A 6,640-nucleotide genomic window follows, 5' to 3' on the forward strand; every position below is an offset into this window, starting at 1 on the left:
GCCTAAGGAGAGGCAGGAACTGCAGATGCAGGTGAAAACCTGCAGCTGCGCTGTCTGAACCACTTTAACCCAGCCAGTGGGAGATATACACAGCTCACACACATATATCCATATACACAAACTCATAATAGCATAGTTACTATGTCTACATAAACCCCTATAGTTTACTGAGGAATATAGCCTTTACAACAACAAAAAAGTCTGCAAGAGACTTTCTAATCAAAAACAATCTGGGGAATCTATTTTCTCTCCTTTCCTCCCTCTTTCCTACATCTCCTTTATGTGGTGTGGAAGTTCAGCAGTCTTCTGGCTTAAAAAAAGATAAATAAGGATTCAACAAGGCTGGATAAACCATAAACTGCCTGGAGATAGAGAAGGATACTACTGACAAATTAGAGAGCGTCCAGAGGATGGCCACAGAGATGGTCGTAGGGCTGGAGCACATCATCTAAGGACTAGGGAACTGGGCTACTTTAGCCTGAAGGAGTCAGGTGAGAGCGTGTAATTCCAGTCTTCAACTAACCAAAGAAAGGTTACAGAAGAGCCAGAACCAGATGTTTCTGTGAGATGCGATGCCATGAGGTCACAAACAATAACAAAGACAATAGAAGATGCTCACAGGGAGAGCTGGGAAGCACTGGAACACGTTGTAGAGTCTCCATTCTTGGAGATTTTTCATAATCCACCTGGGCAAGGCTCTGAGCAACATGCTTTGCTTTCACTGTTGGCCTCATTTTGAACACAGGGTTTACACAGACAACCTCCAGAGCTCTACTCCAAACAACATTTTCTATGACTCCATGATACCCTTCCAAGATTTATGGTGAATCCTACCCATATCTCTTATACCCAAGGACATATCCTAATTCCTGGGGCACAGGATGCTGGCCAAAACTGTTACTGTTATTCTATCTTTATTGTTGGGTTTTGGAACTTTATTTGGCTTATGTATGCACTATGTCAGGTAATTCAAACTCAAGCAAATTTCTGCAGCTGTGTCTGTGTGAGCAAATTCAACACCATTGGGGACTATTCCCAGCTGCACAACTGCACTATTAGATTTTTAGCATGGCATTTAGCATATTTTTGGCTCATGCTGAGCAGTATTCTCCTCCACTCTAAAAAAATCATCTCAGACATAAATTTGAAAATTGGCAGGAGTTACCAATTCTTCTTCGCAGTGCCTTCCTCATTTTGGAGTCTCATCAAGTTAGCAGTACGGATACTGGCTGTTCATTGACTTACATGCCATCAAATGGCCCTTGACGCCTTCTAATTCACAACTATGAACACAGCCTCAGTGCCTAGGAAACTTTCATGCCAGAGGACCAACTTCAGGATGCGCTGCCAGTTATGCAGCTTTATGCCTATTGTGGGGAGGAGAATTAATCCCTTTTTTGTTCTGAAAAACTAAATTCCACCTGACTCCTGATTTAAGCATATATTGCCTCCATGCACCTAATCTTTAGTTATTAGAAAGCTGCAGCCTGATTTACATAGCACTGAAATCAGTGGATGGTTTTGCATTTTTTTTTTAATTTATTTTTTGCCTGGAGCTTGTCCAGTTTACTGATGAGGTAAATAGTTACCTTGCATTTAGGCAGCTTTATTAAGGCAGTCATCAAAACTTTTCTTTTTAAGCACATATGTGATGTGGCTTACCTTCTACAAAATCTTCAGTCATTCCAGTCATTTCTCCTTTATTCTCTAATTATTTTAAGTGTAAATTAGTTTGATTTACAGCCTGCTGACTGTGTCATTATTTGAGATGTGTACATACTAGCATATTTACTGTGTCAAACTGATGGTGGCTAATACAATTATATGCTTTTTTCACTGATATCTGATCTTCTAATTAACTGGAAAATATTTTGATTGGGGTGAATGCTTGCCCAAATTATTTAATTGTCCCACACAAGGCTGCCAGGAAAAAAAAATATGGAAATGAGCTTAGGAAGTTCTGTGAGATTTCACACTAACAGCTCTTCAGGTTAGGGCTAGAATTAGACAAACGGAGATATAGCAAGAGCAAAGTGGAGACTGCAGGAAAAGAAATAGCTCACATTTCAGTAGAGAAGAGCAGTAGAGCACTTAGGTTGTGTCCATCCCTTTTCCTCTCTGATTTTCCTCTTTACAAAGCAAGGCGCTCTTATCCTCATATGAAAAGAGTGTGTGTGAGAGGAGATGAAGGTTAAGAAAACTGAGAGTGTCATGTAGGTAAATTTGAAAGTCTTAACTCTCAGGTCTGTGCCTGGTTAACTGGACTGGACTTCCTTCACTGGTGAACTGACCAGAATGGAAAGCTGCAAGTAATTTTATCAGCTCTTACCCTGGCAGAACACATTGGACATTCTTCCTTTAAAAAGCATAGAGGTCCTGTATGACACTTAGTTCAGTCTTTAAGAAGAAAGTCTAAGATTTTATTTTTTTTTTTACCTAAAAGTAAAGGACTCCCTAAATATTCAAAGGTTCTTATTGAAGGAAATGTCTGGATTTAACAGATATATCATTGCTTTACTGAATAACTGCAATATTTGCATAATGTTAGATTTCATAACAGCAATGAAACAGTTAACTAGTGAGTGATCTAAAGATTTTTCAGTGGTCATTGATACAAACAAGAAGGTTTACTTCACAGGATTCAGCAAAGTGTATGCTGTTCTAAAACTGAGAGCCAGCAGCGTGCTTGTGCTCAGCTTTGCCTGTAAGTACTTTGTTATATAGGGATAATTTATTGAATCAAAGGGCCACATAAAGATGAGAGAAGCTGCACAAGTGTAATTTTATTCATGTGAATAGTTCAATTGAATTCCTTCAGACTGATACTTGTATGGTTTAGATCTTTATTAAGAAGTCCTGGAAATTTCATTTTTTATTCTAATTGTGAGAATGCTGAAGAAATACACACAAAAATCCTAAACTAATGACTGTGCATATAATTTACATATACAGATGTGCTTCATGAAGAATGACAACAAGGAACTATACAACACCTTTTATCTAATGACAGAACCTGGCAGAATGTGTTTCATGGTAGCAGGGGTAGGACACTGTCAGAGGCTTGCAGTGTAAGTCACAGTAGAAGAAACACCACTTCAGGTGCTCTAAGATTACCCAGCTACTGAGTTAGTGATGTTCAGAAGCCCAGAGCCTTTCACATGCAGGTAAATGAAACCACCAGTTGGTGGAATGTGGATGAGTAAAGGCCTTTGACTTTTAGGGCCTATGTGTATAGATATATGCCATTAACCTACTGCATATGCTCATTACTAGACTAAGTATAGCAGCAATGGCTTTTCCTGGTCCTTTAAGTGACTACACTTAAGCCTGATTCCTATTTCTCTGAGAAACCCCCAGCCAAATTCGTACTATGATTTGGGCAGGTATTTTGCTTCTCAGCCTTTACTGAGACACATTTCCTCAGGCTGATCTCATAGCTACTGTTTTTCAGGGAAGATACAAGGCACCATCTTGACTTCTTACTGTTATTAAATGTCACGCAACAGTATTTGCAAAGGAAGAGGTGTCCTCGCTCCTCATTACAAAGCCTTGCTACATTTTCTAAGTACAAATGGACTGTGGATGAGATGACAAGCAGTAATCCTGCCTCAGCACAAGACAGGTCAGTATTTTGGGAGCAATCTCCTCCAGGATGGTTTTGTTTAGAAAATTGCTTTGTATTCCCACACACCAGGGAAAACATAGATTCCTACTCTAATGTGTAAGCCAAGACTCTTGAGTCCTGTGTCGCTGGGGGAACAGTAAAGATGGCAGTGGCTTAGAAATGCTGATACCTAAAACATGGAGCTTTTAGCCACTGGTGGAGGGGCATACCCCACTTAAACTTTGTTTTCTCCTCTGCTCTGTCAAATTTCTCCAAGAAAATCGTACTTTATGTCTCAATTTCTGAAAGCAATACAAATTTTCTATTTGGGCATATTTTTTTTAATTGTACTTTGTTAAATGAAAAATGCTTCCATCTAGAGTGAAACAAAATGAAGTTTTGAGTTATTACATGCTTTTGGTTTCTGTCTCCTCTATAAGTACCTTATTTTCTCCAGTCATATTCAAGATTTCAGGCTAGGATCACCACAGTCTCTTATATCACGTTATTTTCCTACCATGAAGTTGTTTATGTGTATTGTTTACTCAACAGACATTTCTCTTTCACTTGGTATATTCATAACTAAATAATTCTGTGAGAAGATACAGGCCACTGGTTTTTTGCAATTTGCATCCCCATACTCAAAGCTGTGTTGAAAGCAAAGCTCTTTGGTCCTTTCGTTTTGGAAGTACATTAATATTTCTATGACCTTTACTAGATGGCAGATGAGAAGCATTAGGAATAAAATAACAAACAAAGCAAAGGAAACCAATTTTTTAAAATGCGTATTTCTGAAAGGAGCAACAGGGAAAAGAATCTAGTCTAAAACCCCGTGAACTTTAGCTACAGTTATGCTAATTGTTTTATTGTAGTCTATTTTTCCAAGTCCAAATGTTTCTTTATGACCAATCCATTCAACATAATGCAAAAATTTGAAGGGGTTTAGTAGCTATAGATAAAAAAAAATATATAGATATTTAGAAGGAAAAGAATAGTTTAGGACATGTTTATTTTTTGAGTATATTGAAGCGATCATATTAAAAACATCATCACTATGCTAACAACTACTTAGTGCAAAATGACTTCAAATCATTTGACTTTCAAAGCCTGTTAGTTATAAAGAGAAGTTCTGTGAAACAAGCTGCAGATGTAGTAACTTTCTGTGCGGTGTAAAAGCTCTGCCTTAGGTGGCTACACTTTCCGAAGCCTTTAGAAGACTGCAGAAGGAAAACGAACTAACTCCTACCCAGGAAACCATTTCTCTCACAGCAGCGTTGTTTTTCAGTGGTTTTATTACACCGGAAGCCAACTCTGTTCCTGTTCATCTCTGTGTCAATGCCATAACTCAAAGGAACAGATCCAAAAATGATTTTTAGTGACTTGAAGTTTGACTGCTTTCTGAACACCGTGTGTAGATTAACAACATCTATGATTCAGCAAGGCATTTAACAGATGGAAAGCAGAAGCTGTCCCATGAAGTAAAGGATTTGTTCACTTGTTTCCAACTGGAGGCAAAACTGAGATTCTTCACCAGCAACCCTCTTTCAGATACTTTATGTCATATACTTGATATGGTGTGCCACAGTATCAAATAAAAGGATATTCTAGGTGGGGGGGGTTATTTCTCTTTAGGGTAGTATGAAAGAGCCAGAAAATTGTAAAATAGCAATAACCAGTTCACCATACCATTAATCACATGAATCTAGGAATCAGATTAAATCAAGCGGTGCTATTTATGAGATTAACATGATGAGTTCCTTCTGTCTTTACTACCAAGAGCAATGCTAGTGCAGCCAGTAGAAATAGGGATAGGCTTTACATTGCAAATGTCACTTATTTTTTAATTATTACTTTTATAAGTTTTTCTGTGTCAATACATGAAAATTTTTCCTCCTTGAAGTTCCAGGGAATACTATCTTACAATTTTAGGATCAAAACATAGTTTTGCTAAAATCATAAGAATTACTTAATAGGAAAAATAGTTTGGAAACATGCTTTTTGTTGTTTTAATTAAGTGAAATGAGGAACTTCTTTATAGTTTGGGTACAAGCATTTCCCTTCCATTTGCTTTCTAAGCCCAAGAGCTTATTGCTCTTTGTTCAATTTTTCAGAGAAACTGAAAGTAACTAGAAACTGATTTTCAAAAAATACCTTTCCTCCCCACTGTTTATTTTTTTATAAATATCCTCAGCTTGATCTAGCAATATGGAGAAGTATAAACAATCCTTACATTTTTTTTAATAGTTTTGGTTTATCTAGAGGATTTCTGACACCCAGCTTTCACTCATTAGATGTAGAGATTCTATCTCTTAACCAGTCTGTAAAGTCAGAGAAAATAATGCTGAGTTACCCAGCTGAGGACCTGACCCATTCTAAACACAGCTCCCATCTCCCTAAGGTTATTATGTTTTAATTATGCCATGTGTAAAATATTTTTATACGCAAAGCAACCAATCTGAACTTACTCAAGCGATGGCATCTGTTTTTTCAGCCAATGTTCTTAGCCCACTGCTGGTTTAAAATCTAATCACTTTTCATTTGCTAGTTTGAATGGAATTTAAGTTTCTGTTCAAGAAACAGCCTGTGAAGCTGCACTGCAAAAAGTCAGTTTCTACATTCTTACCCAAAGTCAGATCACTCCCTTTGCACTGCACATTTAGAGCTCTGAAAGATTTCATTGGAATCCTTCTCAAGTATACAACATTGCCTTTGTAACCAGTAATAAATTTGGAACTATTTTTATAGGGTACATAATAATTCAATAGGATATAATAAGTCAAATCTGCAAGAGACTACATTTTCAACCAAAATATTCACTGACTTGTATACATACAAGTAGCTTCAAAACAGACAAGCACAGAAGGCAAAGGCAAGTTGTATCCTTCCTGTCCCTGTACACATGCTTTAATTTTGCATGTGTACACATAAGTTCTAATTTAATACACTGAGCGAAACTGATCAGACAAGAGCATCTCTTAAAAAAACCCAACTTATATCCATTATTTGTTCACAATGATAATACAGAAAGCTATAAGT

This window comes from Apaloderma vittatum, unplaced genomic scaffold, assembly GCF_000703405.1.
Source record: "Apaloderma vittatum isolate BGI_N311 unplaced genomic scaffold, ASM70340v1 scaffold8424, whole genome shotgun sequence".
NCBI classification, from domain to species: Eukaryota; Metazoa; Chordata; class Aves; order Trogoniformes; family Trogonidae; genus Apaloderma; species Apaloderma vittatum.